A 17,773-nucleotide genomic window follows, 5' to 3' on the forward strand; every position below is an offset into this window, starting at 1 on the left:
ACTTATGCATTGAGGTATGACATGTGTGACATTTATGTGTTATGTGAAAGGTTCGCTCACATATAAGTATACACACACATGTATGAAGATATAGTTAATAGAGGGTCCTTGAAAGGTGTGCTCATGTGTACCAAAAAATTATAGAGGTGCTTGAATATTCTATAAGCATATAAGGAATCATATATATTTACCTTACATGCATTGTAGTAGACATATGTGAATATGATATCAACCATTCCATAGACACCATAACCCTTTACTACATTGTAAGCATGCATAATGTGTGAGTGTGTGTATATATTGGTCAACATTATCACATAATTTCTATCAACACATTGAGGTTGCCACCCTCTTAAGACCATTACACTTTCAAGCATACACCACACAACACAATTTAGCACATGAGACAAGACAATCTTCACATTACATTCAAGACTCCTAACCTTACCTATTCACACATTTACATAGGGGTAAATATGTGAGGGATTATAAACCATTATAACTCATCAATGGAAGAACCTACACGTTAACCTACATAGATATACACATGTTTATACAATAGCCATACAACTCACAACTATAATAGGAAAGAAGGCATAAGCTTCACATGTTGTGACCATCCTAACCACACACTCATATATATATGAATTTGCCTCAAGTCCATAGTCAAGACATATATAATGAAAATAAAGTAAACACCGCCACCATAAGTGGACCATACCACACAATGCCTTACAAGGTTCATCAACAATACTATAGAGAAAAGTAAAAGAGATAAACCTTCTTAGCAATTTCTCACCGTTTGATAATACTTTATCAATACTTCTTTTTAATCAACAATTAATATAAAAATTTATTTTATAGATGTGATTTGTTCATAAAAGAAACAATTCATAAGCAACTACAAGACCATACTACAAACTAGTACAATGCATCATCAACATACTAGAAAGTAGAATGGGGTAGATCTTTAACCAAATTCAATTGCAATGGGCAACAATCATATTTCATCATTAGTATCAATATAGGGAACTAAATAAGTACATCATGATCAAGTCTAAATAATAGTTTATCTACCCTAGAATTAATATCACATCGTGTATTCTAACATTGAACCAATAGGCTAGAAGAACCTAGATCAATCCTTACCAAGAGTTCTTTACTTTGATCATGAATGATTCATACCCAAAATTAATCAATAACATGAATATAAGTCAGTAGTTTAATAAATCATAAACTAAATGAAATCCTACTACAAGTGTCATTAAATCGATATTACATTGAATAACATGCTTTAACAATCAATAGGAAGATATCGATAAATTCTTCAATACTCAATCCATATGGACAAACAATACATAATCCATCATCAAATGATATCTTGGGAAGTATCTAACCATCAATTTGACATAATTGAATCTCACAATAAGCATGCTAGCATCAAGATCACAAAATACTACCCTATACCCTAGCCTTGTTCAAACTTCAAACCTTCATGCCCCTGGTCCCTCGTAAACAATTCACCATCAATAGACATACTAGAATGTATATATAATCACTTCAAATACTAGAACCATAATTCAATCGATATACATTCAAGATCACAAAGCCCACACATAGGCTAAATCGAGACATTGAAGCGAGCATGGGTTCATCATGCAATTGGATTAAAATTCATGTTATGATCAACATGTTAACTTCAATTCATAATTAGTAACACTTTTTAAAATATTTTGAGAAACATTCCATGTCTATATTGAAGAGGAAGAGATTTGATCATATTCTCTCTTTGAAAACTTTGAGATTAACTCTCTAGATGGAAGGATAACTAGAGATGAATGATTACCATAACATTATCTAGAAGAGAACCTATAAAACTTTATAAAGAATACATTAGAATCCAAGCTCCAATTTGTTCTTGAGCTTCAACTATAATGGAGGTTTATAGAGAGAATTGGTTTTGGAGGGGAAGTCTATTTTCCTGTAGAATGAATTGGGAATGGGTTGATCATGTTTTTGATCACTTAAAAACACTCAAAAATAATCAAATAAACCTAGTAGGTTCAGGTTAGGACGTGGGGTGAATTTCCCATTCACCCGTTAAATAAAACAGTTGCTAGGCAGCAGTTGCAGGAAACCATCAATGGAAAGCATCGACTGGGCATCGACAGGACGATGGGGAATCCTGCTGCTCCGTTAGTGACTGCAGCTCCTACTTGGTGGCTTCAGATCTCCCTGAGGCTAAATTTCAACCTACGCCCCAAGTCGACGGGGCGTCGAGGGAGTGACGAGGCATCAATTGAGCTCGTCGATTGACACTGCCCTCGACAGTATTCAGGTCCTTCATTGAGGGCCTTTTGCGGGGCCCTTGGGAAGTCATACCCAGAAGTTTCCAATGTAAATATGAAAAATAACAAGACAATGACCTTCCACATAATTTTCACCTAAAATAATAACACGCAACAGGTCAAAACATGCTAGGCACCATTAAGACATACATATGCATGTTTCAAGGGCTAACTTTTGAGAGTCTTGGACGTTTGACCTCAAAATTCATGAATCTCTATAGACTGCTTATAAAAATTATTATTACTCATTAAAAGGCCTCATAATCTCATGAAACACACATAAGCACATAAATCCCCATAGGGGACTAGTCCTTGAATGTCTTGATTATCCCTTAACGTTTGACTTCTAAATGACCTCGAATCACCCAAGCATACTTTAAAACACTTAATTAATATGGTAATAATTTTATAGTCACAAGTGAGTATCTAGACACCCTAACTCATTTTGGGGGTCTTAAAATGGACCAAGTTGCATTAGTTGTGTTCTATCCCTTTTGTTTAGTAGTTGGGATATTTCTAGTTTTCGGAGTTGAGTGGTATGGTTTTATTTTGTTTCTTTCTTAATTTTCCTTAGTATTTTCTCAATTGTGAAGTTTTGTTTCGCTTGCTCGACACATTTTTGATTAGTCTGCTTCTTGGGTCTTGGGTTTAGTTATTGCAATATTGAAGTTTAAGATGTGATCCCTTGTTGAGATTAGATTAGTTGTAATGTTGGTTCTTTATTGTTGTGTTGATATCTCTTGAGGCTAGTGTATGATTTAGGGACTGAATGGTTGTGTTCAGGTAGTTTCAGTTCTTAGCTCTGTTGGGAAATGGGAATTTTCTAAGAAGATTCATCTTCAAATTGGGATTAAGGATATTCACCAAATCTCTGAGTTGGTTATAGTTGAGGATGCATGGTTTGCTTTCTCATGATTAGCTCATTGCATAGTTAATTAGTAGGATTTGGTAACCTTGGTCCACTATCAACCAGTTAACTGTGTAAATACGCAGCATATTGGCTTGGTTTCACGCAGACTGGGTGGTTGGTTTAGATTTGTGATAGCAGAGTAGCTTGTTGACTCGTGGTCTAAATTTCATTTTCTTGGAGTATTTCCATAGACCTGGTCACCATGAAAACTTGTCGTTCACATGATGGGGGTCCTTTGGATTAGCATGTTAATCTTCAAATGGTTGTGTTTCAATAGTATTTGTTGCTCTTTGAGATTAAAATCTAGACTTTGGGACTTGCCTTGGACCGAGTTCCTTGTTTTGACGATTATTGTTGCTCGATGTTCTTGGGGATCTTGTGATGCAATTATTAGATGTTTAGGACGTCTAAGGACCGAAAAATATTCTTGATCATTATAAGGTGTTAGATATGTAGAATAAGGTTCATTTTTTTGATTTGGGAGTTAGATTGCATCAGTCATGGTCCTACCGTTGTTCTATTTTATGGTTTTGATGTAGTTCTGGTCTACTCAGATGATTCTGGCGCTTTCAAGCACGTTCAGTTGAGTTAGGTGAGAATTGGAGCTCAAAATTAATTTGGAGGAGTTTTTTGAGTTTTGAAGTAAATTTGAGAATTTTTCCTCTTAACCTAAGTTATGTAATGGTATTGTTTGATTCAAGAGAGTGTTTAAGGGTTTGGCGGAGAATGCGAACTCAATATCCTCATCTTTTTTTGTCTTTAGGATATGTCTTTTTTCTTAATTTATGATGCACAAAACCAGAGGCGGATCTAGGAATTAGAGTCATTGGGTGCCAAGCAGAGGCGGACCCAAATGATATGATAGCGGTGCATGTGCATTCGTTAACTTCAAAAAATTACGTGTATATATGTATATCTATCGTAAGAAACTGACATAAAGTAGTGTATAATCAATTGTGCACACATAAGAAGCGTAGGGATGCCCTTGTTTAGTTGGTACAAGCCAGAGGAACCACTCGCGAGAATACAGTTCAGTCTTATTTCATTATTTTTTTATTAAGCTTAGCTTATGAATCATATTCGAGTCATTAGCACCAATCAAATACTACATTATTCGTTAATTGTAGTAAAAATTTTGTTAACTGCCTAAATTAATATAGTATTGGTGCGTCAAAATCTTCAAATTTTAGATTGTCTCTAATTCTCAATAGACTAATTGATTAAATCAATTTTTGATTCAGATAGAACTATTCATCTTGTGGCTGGATGGGAGAGCAGGATTGGGCGACGGAAGGAAGCCTGAAGCTTTAATTAATGACAACTTTTTGTTGTTCAAAAGTTTAAAGGAGGTTTCAACAGTGAAGAGAATTTTTTTTAATATCTTTAATCATGTAAAAGAAAAATCAAAGAGTTAAATCAAATTAGTTAAAAAAATAATTATTAATTAATACTTAATAAGTAAAAAGAAATCAACAATCAAAAGAGAATGTGCTATAAAAAAGAAACGATGGCTGTGGTTAAAAGGAAAAATTAAAAAAAAAAACTTCTGCCTAGAATTGATCCCTTGATCGAGGAATCGCAAACTGGACGGTCTACAATTACACCAAATAATGCATTTGTTCTCTAGGTGGAACAGGTTTTATTTATCCATATTTGTACAAAAATATTTCTATATAAATAGAGTTTTCGTCGAAACTCGTGGGTGGCGTGGCACCCCCACGGGCTATATTAGATCCTCCCCTGCACAGAACTATGAAATTGACCGATCCAAGAAATAGAATCTGGAGCAAAATTAATATGCTAAGTCGGAAAAATAAATCTAAGAATAATAGCTAAGAGAATTGTATTTAGAAAGAGAGAGAAGAGTTATTTCATTAAGCATGATTTTGGATTCTCATACAACTTGTATATATGTTATGACTAAAATGAATCAACTAACAGTTGTTGCAGCTAACTTCACTATAACAACTAACTCCTAACAAACCAACATATTCTTAACCACTTTTGCCACCTCAACTAATTAATTATTTAGCTAATTTAATTTCCATTTACTTGCAACGGTTACCCTAACGCGATCACCCTTGACCTCTACGCTTAAAAGAAGGAATCTTGTGTTACAACTTAAGAGAGGAAACTCCCATGTAGCTTGATCTTCAAGGATACCTGTCCATTTGACTAAGACCTATCCAACAACTTTGTTGCCCTTTTCACTAATATTTTTTCCAACATAGTCTCAAGAGAACGAAAATATGGAATGGGTAAGTTAAACACTAGAGGATGTCTATTAACCAATGGTAACTCATGACACCTCTAAAGTTGAGACACATGGAATTTATAGCATATAGACTGAAGTGCTAATCCAAACATTAATAGGGTAAGGCCCAAAATACTTCGTTTTGATTTCTTAAATGGACCAATAGCTACAAAAACTTGTTTTTAAGGCTATATTTCTATATATACCCATTCTCCAATAGTGAAAGTGTGGTATGATCTATGTTTATTTCCTACATCCCTCATTCATTGTTATGCACTCTCTATATGAAACTTGATCAACTGCTTGATAGCCTTTCCAGCAGCCAAGGACCTATCCACCCTATCAACAAAGAACTCACGAACAAAATACCAAAGGCATAAGAGTAGTTTTTGACCATAGAGAACCTTAGTGACCTTAATGGTAGTGTGATAAGTAGTGTTATACGTAGATCCCTCCTTAGGACAATCAAATCAAAAACACCGAAAATAATTCCACAATGTTCTATTAAACACCTCTATTTGACCATCAATTTGGGGATGGTAAGTAGTATATTTCTTAAGTTGGGCCCCTTTAAGAGTAGATAATTTCTACCAGAATAACTAATGAATGATCTCTATCACTTGTTATATTTACTGCCATGCAACTTAAACACATTGAACTTTGAGTATTAACCTGAGCATTATAAGGTTGTTGTAGTCTTATGAAGTGACAAAACTTGCTACATCCATCTACTACCACCAGACAACTTCCTTTCCGTTGGACTTGTAAGTCCTTCAATAAAAAATCAAGGCATATATTTGTCCATACACCCTCAAGGGCACTAATGATTATAATTAACCAGGGGAAGCTGCGAGATCATACTTATGGTATGACAGATATCACATCTGCTAATGAAGTCCCTAATGTCTTGAATAATGCCCTTCAATGAAATAGTGATGTATTCTCCTAATAGTGGCATTGATTCTTCAGTGCCACATTGAAGTAAATATGTCATAACTCTAAAACAGTTTTTTCAAGGCAATATCATTTACCACAACAAGTTTGCCTTTCAATCTCAATTGCTCACTACACCAAGTATATGACTTGAAAGGTTTTACCTACAACTTGGAATCATCTTGGAAATTATCTCCTTTAAATCAGGATCATACACCCATATTTTCTTAATTAGCATCAAAAAATCATTATTTGTAACAAGTAAGGAAGCCAATAACTCATCATTGTTAGGATTTGAATCTTTTAAAGAAAAAGATAAGGTTCAACACATGTAATTTATTTAATGTTCATATTTCAAAATGCATAAATACATATCTACATAAACTTTTACAAAGTTTGTTGAGGACCATCATATCTAACCACTATTGACTCTCTTACAAAACATATTCCTTAAAAAAAAGGACTACCTTTCCTTTACACACTTAACATAATGTTTTAAAAAAGAACTAGTATACAAAAATCATCTAGAAATATCTTATTTTCAAACATCCTCCTTGAGATTTTTCTTGGAAACTCCCAACTTAGCCCTTAGAACTTCTTAGAACTTCAAATTTCCCCTTAGAAAGAGACTTGGTCATGATTTACGCAATCTGTTGATCTGAGCTGCAATGAGCAAGTTGTACTTCTCCATCCTTTTCTACTTGCATGATAGCATGAAACTTCACATTTAAATGCTTGCTATAGCCATGTTGCACTTGATTTTTGGCCATAGATATTGCTGACTTGTTTTCAACCTTAATGACAGTAGCTCTAATCTCATTTTGCTCCAGATCATGTAGAATCATTCTTAACCATTGAGCCTAATAAGTTGTACCAGCATCGGCGATGTATTCTGCTTTTGCAGAAGATTAAGTTTCCATCTCTTGCGTCTTTGAATTCCATCAGAACGTGCCTGGACAAAGTGTAAAAGCATATCCAAAAGTTTTTTTCACATCATCAAAGCTTCCTGCTCAATCACCATCTGAATAACCCATTATTTGCCATTGATCTTCCCTTTTAAACCAAATACCATAATAAGGAAGTCCTTTGAAATATCTTAATGTTCATTTAGCAACACCAAGATGAAATTGACTTGGAGCTTTCATAAACCTCGACTAAAACTTTCCGCAAACATGAGATCGGGTTATGACAAATACAACAAACTACCAAGAAGACTTCTATAAACTGTTGGACCAGCCCTTTCACCTTCTTCAAACTTCCAAATATTTTTATTGAGAGCTGTTAAAATAAAAAGGAAGAACTTTAAGTATCGAAGGTGTAAACAGTAGGATATCGCAGTTGTAAATTGCTACAAGAAATTTGAAAGTGAAGAAGAAAGTTTAAGTTTTCTTGAGTTAAATTGTTTTTTCTTACATGATGTTTCATTACATATGGCGTATTTATAGATAAAGTGTGAGAATCATAACCACATAATAAGCAAAATATCTCACACAAAACTATGTACCTATGTGTCTCAGTAAGCACCACTCATTTTTAATCAAGACTAACATATCTATTACAAAATATCTCCAATAAACGAGTTTCAAGACAAATCTTAATTTTCTAACACTCCTCCTTAAGATTTTCAATTGAAACTCCTTGCAACAACCTTTGAAACTTAAACTTCTTAGTGGAAAGAGCCTTGGTCAGAACATCAGTCTGCTGATCTTCACTGATGCAATGCACCAAAAAAACTTCATCATTCTTCTCGGCATCTCTTAAAGCATGAAACATTATGTTGATATTCTTTGTTCTTCCATGTTTCCCCGGATTTTCATCCATCATAATGGCTGATTTATTGTCACATAGATCACTGTTGGCTGTTTTGGCAACAAATTCAATTCCAACAAGATCTTTGTTAACCAGATTGCTTGATTTGTAGCAGATGCAGCAAACACGTACTCTACTTCTGCTGAAGATTGTGCTACAATATATTCCTTCTTTGTGCTCCAAGAAAAAATTCTTGAACCAAACGAAAAACAATAACCATAAGTATTTTTGTAATCATCCAAATATCCACACCAAACACTATCTTAATATCCAATAAGATCTCCATTCTCCACATTTCTATACCAGATTCCATAATTAATCGTCCCTCTAATATACCCTAACACCCTTTTATCCAAAATGCTTAGTGTTGAGACTTAACATACATTGAGATACCAAACTGACAGCGAACACCTAGAAGATGTTAGATACAATAGACTACCAATTAGACTTCTATAAACTTTTGGAACTTCCCTCTCTTCGCCATCATCCTTCATTAATTTTTCATTCACAAAAAAGCGGAGTTGCAACAGCTCTGCACTTGTCAAGCTTAAACCTTTTAACAGACTCAAGGCATACCTCTTTTGCAACAAGAAAATTCCTTCACAAGATTGAGTTATCTCCATTCGCAAGAAAAACATTATTTCTCCTAGATCGGTCATCTCAAAAACTTTTGGCATTTCATTTTTAACTTATTGAACCGCAAGAGGATTTTCACCAGTAATCATCAATATAATCGACATAAACTGATATCATAATCAACATTCCATCCACTTGCCTTTTGAAGTACAAAGTAGGCTCATTTAGGCTTCTGTTGAAGCGTTGAGACAGCAAATGAGAATCCAGACTACTATACCAAGCTCTTGGGGCTTCTTTAAGACCATAAAGAGCCCTTTTAAGCTTGTAGACCTTGCCTTCTTCACCTGCAACTGTAAAACCTTCAGGTTGCTCAACATATGTCTTCCTCAATCAATCCATTGAGATATGCAAATTTTACATCCAAATGGAAGATTTTTTACTTGCATTATGCTGCGAGAGCGACTAGAAACCTTACTGTCTCATGCCGTGCCACAGGAGCAAACGTTTCTCCAAAATCCACTCCAGGCTGCTGAGAATAACCTTTACTACAGGTCTAGCTTTATTCTTGAATATGGATCCATCTGGATTGTACTTTGTTTGATAGACCCATTTGACATCGACAAAATTCTTCTCTTCTGTCCTATCAACCAACTCCCAACTACCATTTTTATTAATCATGGAAAGTTCCTCCTCCATTACTGAAATCCACACTTTGTGGTTTGCTGCTTCTTCAAATGAGGATGGTTCAATAAGAGCAAAATTGCATTGAACATAAACTTCTGCTAGTGATTTGTTCTTCAAAATAGGAGAGTCTGCAGTCAATTCAACATTTGAATTGTTTTTTGTTCCAGCAATAGAACAAGAGGGAGTATTACCTTTTTGCTGATTTGGAGTTGCAGCTGAAGTATTCCCACCTTGGTTCTTCACAATACTATTACGATCCCAATAATAGTGGCTAGACTCATCAACTACAAGATCTCTACTAACAATCACCTTTCTACTACTAACATTGTATACTTTGTATCCCATTGCAATTGTAGTATAGCCCAACAGAACACACAGTAGTGACTTGCTGTCTAATTTGCCTCTTTTAGAATCAGGAATATGTGCATAGCATACCGAACCAAATACCTGTTGGGTTTTATTTGCCCTAAATTTCTTACCATAAATAGGTTTTCTTTTTAGGAAAAGGTTTTGGATTGGCTAATCCTTTTTCTGGTAGGAAAAGGTTTAGGACTCAGGAATGTTCCTTCTAACTTAATCAGCATTCACAATGTAGTCTTAAGGGCTTTGAGAGTTTTGGTTAGGGGGAGAATTTATGGGTCACAAGCTTGATACGTTATCTCTAGTGTGAACCTCCAATGTATTCCGGGTGAATTGGTTGAGGTTGTTTCCCTCTGTATTTTGTACTCTCATATTTATAGTTGATTGCTCATCTCCTTTGTGGACGTAGGTCGATTGACCGGACCACGTTAAATCTCTGTCTTTTGGTATATTTCTCATTTTCTTCTTACTCGTGGTCTTTCGAGATTTGCTTTGCTAGCTTCCGCGTATACACCTGCTTATTTCCGATCCAAACAAGTGGTATCAGAGCCAGATTCAATGACGGAGTCAGGTTCAGTGGTTCGATAATCGATGATTGAACCAGGTTAGGAAGATGTGTTCATCTTGGCGGTGTAGTTCTAGCCGTAACCTTTTTTTGACAGTAATGAAGATTTTGTTGGAGAAATTGTTTTAGAGAGATTCTTTGTGTTGAGACATAAATTTTGCAAAGGAGATTATGGAGAGGAGAAGCAAGTTGTTGAAGATTAAGTCAAGAAGGTGGACAAATTTATTTTGTCAGAAATTCAGGCCAAGGGGGAGATTTGTTGGGTTTTATTTGCCCTAAATTTCTTACCATAAATAGATTTTCCTTGTAGGAAAAGGTTTTGGACTGACTAATTCTTTTCTTGTAGGAAAAGGTTTAGGACTGTATAAATAGAGGCATGTTCCTTCTAACTTAATCAGCATTCACAATTTAGTTTTAAGGGCTTTGAGAGTTTTGGTTAGAGGGAGAATTTGTGGGTCACAAGCTTGATACGTTATCACTTGTGTGAACCTCCCATGTATTCCGAGTGAATTGGTTGAGGTTGTTTCCCTCTGCATTTTGTACTCTCATTATTATAGTGGATTGCTCATCTCCTTTGTGGACGTAGGTCGATTGACCGAACCACGTTTATTTTGTCAGAAATTCAGGCCAATGGGGAGATTTGTTGGGTTTTATTTGCCCTAAATTTCTTACCATAAATAGGTTTTCTTTTTAGGAAAAGGTTTTGGATTGGCTAATCCTTTTTCTGGTAGTAAAAGGTTTAGGGCTCAGGAATGTTCCTTCTAACTTAATCAGCATTCACAATGTAGTCTTAAGGGCTTTGAGAGTTTTTGTTAGGGGGAGAATTTATGGGTCACAAGCTTGATACGTTATCGCTTGTGTGAACCTGCCATGTATTCCGGGTGAATTGGTTGAGGTTGTTTCCCTCTGTATTTTGTACTCTCATATTTATAGTGGGTTGCTCATCTCCTTTGTGGACGTAGGTCGATTGACCGAACCACGTTAAATCCCTGTGTCTTTTGGTATATTTCTCGTTGTCTTCTTACTCGTGGTCTTTCGAGGTTTGCTTTGCTAGCTTCCGCATTTACACCTGCTTATTTCCGATCCTAACAATACCTTCAAGTGTCTTGCATACGGCTTGATACCCTTCCATGCTTCAAATGATGTCATATCTTGGACTGCTCTAGTTGGTAATCTATTTAGCAAATAGACAGCGGTATTGACTGCTTCAGCCCAAAAGTATTTAGGTATCTTATTTTTTGCCAACATGCATCTTGCCATCTCCATCACAATTCTGTTCTTCCTCTCAGAAACCCCGTTCCATTGTATAGTGTATTTAGCAGCTTATTGTTGTTGGATATCTTAAATGTTTACAATACTTGTTGAATTGATATGAAGTATATTCAGTTCCATTATCGGATCTAATATACTTCAATATACAGCCACTCTCCCTTTCAACCATAGCTTTGAATTCTTTGAAAACGGAGAACACTTGATATTTGTTACTAAGAAAGTAGACCCAAGTCATTCGAGTCAGATCATCTACAAAGAGAAAAAAAATATTTGTTTCCACTCAAAGAAGTCGTCCTCATTGGTCCACATAAATCTGTATGAACCAACTCTAGCCTTTCTTTAGCTCTCCAAAGGTTTCCTTTAGGAAAGGATCTTCTATGCATTTTTCCAAATTGACATTACTCACAAACATCTCTACACATGTCAATTTTGGGTACTTCAAGCACCATGCCCTTTGATTGCATATACACCAGTAAGCAAAGATTATAATGACCAAACCTTTGGTGCCAAAGACAAGTATCGCTCAATTCAACATCAAAAGAGCAAGTATCAATAGAATAGCATGAAATTGGAAAGGAATTGTCAATCATGCTAATTTTAGCTAATTCACATCCTTTAGGATCACAAATAACACATTAATTGTCCTTAAAATTAAGAGAATAATTTTTATGAAGTAATTGAGCAACACTTAACAACTTTCGAGTCAAATTTGGCACATAATGAACAACATTAATAAATGGCATACTGGAGGAGGAAATATATGTCTAGCAACCATTAGGATTTGTGAAACACGGTGATGCAAAGAAAGTCTATATGCTAAAAAAGGCTTTGTATGGCCTAAAGAAGCGCCAAGATCTTGGTATAGTAGGATAGATGATCATCTGATAAGTCTTTGTATATAAAACATAAAGACCCTGATATATTTATTATGTCGCTTTATGTTGATGATCTTCTGGTAATAGGAAATAATACAAGGCTGGTTGAGCAGTTTAAAGAAGAGATGATGCAAGTTTGAAATGACAGATCTTGGTCTTATGACCTATTTTCTTGGAATGGAGATCAAGCAAAGAAAAAGTGAAGTGTTCATTTGCTAGAAGAAATATGCAAAGGAAATTCTTAAGAAATTTCAAATGGAGGAATGCAAGTCAATGAGCCACCGATGAATCAAAAAGAGAAGCTTTATAAATAAAATGGAGACGACAAAGTTAATGAAGGCTATTATAGAAGCTTGATTGGATGCTTAATGTATCTAACTACGACAAGGCCTGATATTTTATTTGTTGTAAGTCTGTTATCTCGTTTTATGCAGTGTACAAGTGAAATGCATTTAAGAGCAACAAAAAGAATACTAAGATATATCAAAGGTACTATTGACTATGGTGTAAAGTTTGAGAAGTGTCCAAGCTTCAAGTTGATTGGATTCTCATATAGTGATTGGGATGAATCCGCAGAGGTACCTCTGGCCATTGTTTCAGCCTAGGTTCAGGAATATTTTCATGGTCATCTATGAAACAGGAAATTTTGCACAATCCACTGCAGAAACGGAGTTCATAGCAGAAACAAAAGCAGTAAATCAAGTTTTGTGGCTGAGAAAGATTGTGTATTATTTACATTTGGAATAGAAGGAAAGTACTAGCATTCTTTTCGACAAGCAGAAAACTATTGCAATCTCAAACAAGCATTTCAACATCAAGTTCTATTTCCTGAGAGAAGTGCAGAAAAGGGGAGAAGTGATTCTAGTCTACTATAAGTCTGAAAACCGGCTAGCAGACATGTTTACGAAGCCTTTAACGATCAGCAAATTCAAGCTTCTTAGACAGAAAATTGAAGTTTCCAGTACCCAAAGCAAGGAGGAGTGGTAGGAATCTGCTTTTGAACTGCAGTGAATTGAATTACTGCCTATGTTTTAAGTAAGACTTACTCAATTAGTTGTTAGTCATGCGTTCCTATTAATTAAAAGTTGTTTAGTGAACTGCTAAAGATCGTGTGTTGTTTTTATTACTTTTCATTCTAGGATCTTATATATCAAATATGAACCATTAATAGATTTTTACTTCTACTGCTTCTATTCTTTTTGAGTCTCTCGACTTTTTATTTTTGTTTTAGCCAGTCTTCTATTTCTATTTGTGTTATTTAGCTTTAACAGGATTTTAAAACCTTCACAATTCACGTAAGAGATCGTCTATTATAGGAATTGAAACTTTATATATAATGATCGTTTGAGTAAGGTCTCTATAACCAATACAAATCCTTCAAGTCCCATCCCAATTTCCACTATGTTGTATCAATAATGATTTTTTTAACTCCATGATATTTGTAGATTCTCTTACTAACAAGATTAAATGCTTCCTTAAGATAAGTTATGTGATCAAATGACCCCTTATGTAGTTGGCAGTAAAGTAGGCATTTCAAAAGATACAATAATAGCTCTATTAGTGTAGACAAGGGTGTTGCAATCTCAGTACCTTTAGTAGCTTGTACATCATTGGAATGTCATTAAGCTTAGTGCCAGCACCTATTACAACATGGTTCTTCCCCTGGTACACAAATTCAACAGATTTGTTTTTTTAAATCAAACAAGATTCTGCCTACGGTCCTCAACCACTGCACTAATAGAATGTCCACATTTCCTAACATTTCCTAGAGGCATTAGTAGGAAATGTGAAGAAAAAAATTGTTCCATCGTACCCTTCTTCCATCAGCCTCACTTATCGATTGTTCAATGGTAGTAGTAATAAATTAACAGCAAATGGCGTTAGATACTTCTGAATGCCATCTAAAAACAAAACAGAAAATGGCACATCTATAATATATGTTGTCAAAGATTTTGATGCAAATCAGAACTTTGATGTGGAGCGCGATGCACCAAAGTCAGACATATAGTGCTCATATCTTTCTTTGAGTACAAAGGTTACCTTTGTGACATGCTATTGTGGTTCTTCAAATGTCTGGTGTTTTTAATATTCCTTCTAATATTGTAATGCTGGACCAGTACTGCCACGATTAGGCATTCTATCAGAGAAAGGCTGTATAAAGCGCACCCTAAGGTTTTTGTTAAAATGATTAGTGTCAACGGGCAATAATATCTGATGAAGAGGGGGCATTGACTCAGAAGAGCTACAGCATTGCTGCTGGAACCATTAACGAAGAGTTAAAACAATGCTTAAGGAAATAGTTTTGCAGCTAATCTTAAATCAGATAGTAGTGCAACCCTTTCTATCGAAGTTGGATAGCAAGGGTAATACTACTACCTGATTCAACATTAACGCCAAGAGTGTTTCCTTGACATTGTTTTAACTTGTAAAGCTTCTTTAATGGTACCAACAGCAATGTCGTAGCTCCAGAATCAAAAGATCCTTTTCTTCACCAAATATTATTGCTTGTTGACACAAATCCTTATAACGATTGACCTTATCCTGCAAGTCATCCAGTCCTTCTCTAATGGAATGCCTGATCGTTGCAGCATTTGTTTAGCATTGCAATATAGACTTAGAACGAATCTAAAGACACCAAACATTTTAAGAACCACAATAGCATGTCTACAAAGGTGACCTTTGTACTCAAATGTATGGCATTAGCAGTATGTGTCAAACTTTGGTGCATCCCGCTCCAATACGAAGTCCTGATTTGACAACATATGTTATAGATGTGCCGTCTTGTAATTCATTTTATAGATGGCATACAGAGGCTTCTAAAAAAGTAAAATACCGTAGTGTATTGGTGCCTGGTGGACATCCACATAACAGTTACCAGAATGCTAATATTTGAGAATTGTATCAACACCACGACATAACAGTCATGCACCATATCGGAGTTCGGATTAGCAGAACCTCACCTCCTATATTAGCAGAATCTAGATCTGCTTATTTGTTGTAGATCTTTTGCTAACAACTGCTGGTTTACTAGCTTTCAACCCATGAAATCGAATAAAAATCAACTTTCAGTGCCTCAATTATATCTGTAGTTTACCACACAAGTAAAAATTTGCTAATAAACCAAGCACTTGCTGCAGTAAAACTCCCTATTTTAGCATGACTAGGATCCAACAACTTTACGAACCACATGAAGTATTAAGCTACTAAACTCACTGGTCACTCTCTTGCTCTTATTTAATTCACAAAGTAGATCTTCTTATAACTACTCATAATCCAACAGAGTAAGAAAATCATTCTTAATCTTTAAACAAGATAGCGTTCCATCATATCTTCTATTGGCCTCAAGATATTTACTAAACCACATCATCCGGTAATGTATTAATTGACTTTGCTTTTGCAAAATAACATACCGCTAAGACAACTCTGTGTAGTAATATCAACTTTAACCATAATAACTGTCCAAAGAATATAAACACAAAAAAATATGATTAAGAGATCAATGAATATTATCATGGATAACAAGAGATCTCAAAAACAGCAACCAAGTCTAACATGCGATTTTTTATCACTAAGAACTCTAACAGTTGTGTTTTCTTGCATATACAAGTCTTAGATTGCCAAATAACAGTCTATATATTAACGCTAGACTTATGGTTCACTAAGCTACTATTGTAATTCATATCAGCTAAAGCAAGCTTAAGAGTTAAAGTATAGGGGTATTACCTTTTATTAGATAGCTAGGAAAATACATGACGCCTTCTGCCTAGTAAGCGTGAAAGCTAGATCCAAATATAGGTGAAAATAGATATATAAAAGAGTGATAAAAAAAGTAAAGTAGCATATTGTAGGCCCCTAATTTGAGGAGATGGGGATATCCCTGAGGCCGTAAAGGACTAGAACCACCAAAGAAACTCTATCCATAAGTCATCGATTTTGCAACTTTAAAGGCACTAGCATGAACACAATCAGCAGCTTAGCTTCTTGTTGGGAAGCAAAAATTTGCAGAGCCAACATTGAAGGTAAGCCACCAATTGAGTCTCATCTTTGAGTAATTCTTCCAGGCCTAGCTCGACAAAAGGGGCATTTTCCCTCTTCAGTTTGTGGTAAGAATAACTGCTGTCAAATGTTCCCTGAATGATCATGATTCATCCTCAGCTTTTTCTGGTTCTTAGATGTCTTTAGGGAAGGCTCAAATTTTCTTGTTCCTCGAAACCAGAACTTTGTTCAATCACAAAAGTTAACTTCATCAATGACACCTTTTATAAGTCGGTAAAACGGCAAAACAAGTAAGAGCAGCTTCTAGGGAAAAATGACTTCCCTTGGTCATTTGCATGAGTCAACTCCTTAGGCCGAAGGTATAACTTCATCATCAAAGGACCCATGAATAGCAAGGCCTCCAATGGTAGATTAAAATATTATAAATATTTAGTTAATTACATGTTTAAATATTAGTGATAATAAGTTATTACATTGAGTAAATGGAGAGTTCATGTGTTCAAAGAAAGGATTGGTTACTCTTCCAGATTTTAATGGAGGTTAATGGAGGTTCATTGCATATATTAATATTCTTAAAGTTGTTCTATTTTATCTATTATGGCCCTTTGAAACCTTCAAATAATATTTAATTAAAGACCTTAAGATGTCTTTTGGTATTCCACTATTTTTATGTATATAAGTTATCTTTTTTGTTTTATGAAACTCACATCCACAATTATCCTTTTCATTTTGTAGTTAAAGTAGTGAAATCATTAACATCTAAAGTATATGATATATCTACCTTAGTCTGATTATATATCACTTTACGAAAATAACGTGATTTTTCTATTTGATTCATGCTTTAGTTTGACTCGATGGATTAAACTTTTGAATTTTGATTGGATATGTTGAAGTTGTCGACAAAAACTTGGAAAATTATGCACCGATTCTGAATATTTTTTTTCATTTATATAATGTTATAATTAAAGTCTTAAAAAGGCTACATATGTTATTTTTTTCTTCTATGTTTATTTTTTTGATATTGCTCATTAGTCTTATTTAATTTAGTTTTCTATAAATTATTATCATAACATTTATTTGAGATTATTGCATTTCAGTACTCATTACACACATATTTTCGTTGAATTTTAATCGTCCTAACAAATTTATAACATATTGTATGAGACACACGTGTGTTGCATGTGTCCAGAA

At 34.9% G+C, this 17,773-nt stretch overlaps 1 long non-coding RNA gene and 1 pseudogene across 1 annotated transcript; both read right to left on the bottom strand.

The window, feature by feature from the left end:
* Positions 1–6,761: 6,761 nt before the first annotated feature.
* On the bottom strand, positions 6,762–16,818 carry LOC112941572 (uncharacterized). The gene is made up of 2 exons (XR_011221356.1): positions 16,310–16,818; positions 6,762–7,723 (listed from the first exon to the last, which is right to left on the bottom strand). It is a non-coding gene; the product is annotated as an uncharacterized lncRNA (long non-coding RNA).
* Positions 9,131–10,031, bottom strand: LOC138348596 (uncharacterized mitochondrial protein AtMg00820-like; annotated as a pseudogene).
* Positions 16,819–17,773: the final 955 nt, after the last annotated feature.

The sequence above is a fragment of the Solanum lycopersicum genome, chromosome 5, assembly GCF_036512215.1.
Source record: "Solanum lycopersicum chromosome 5, SLM_r2.1".
Classification (NCBI taxonomy): domain Eukaryota; kingdom Viridiplantae; phylum Streptophyta; class Magnoliopsida; order Solanales; family Solanaceae; genus Solanum; species Solanum lycopersicum.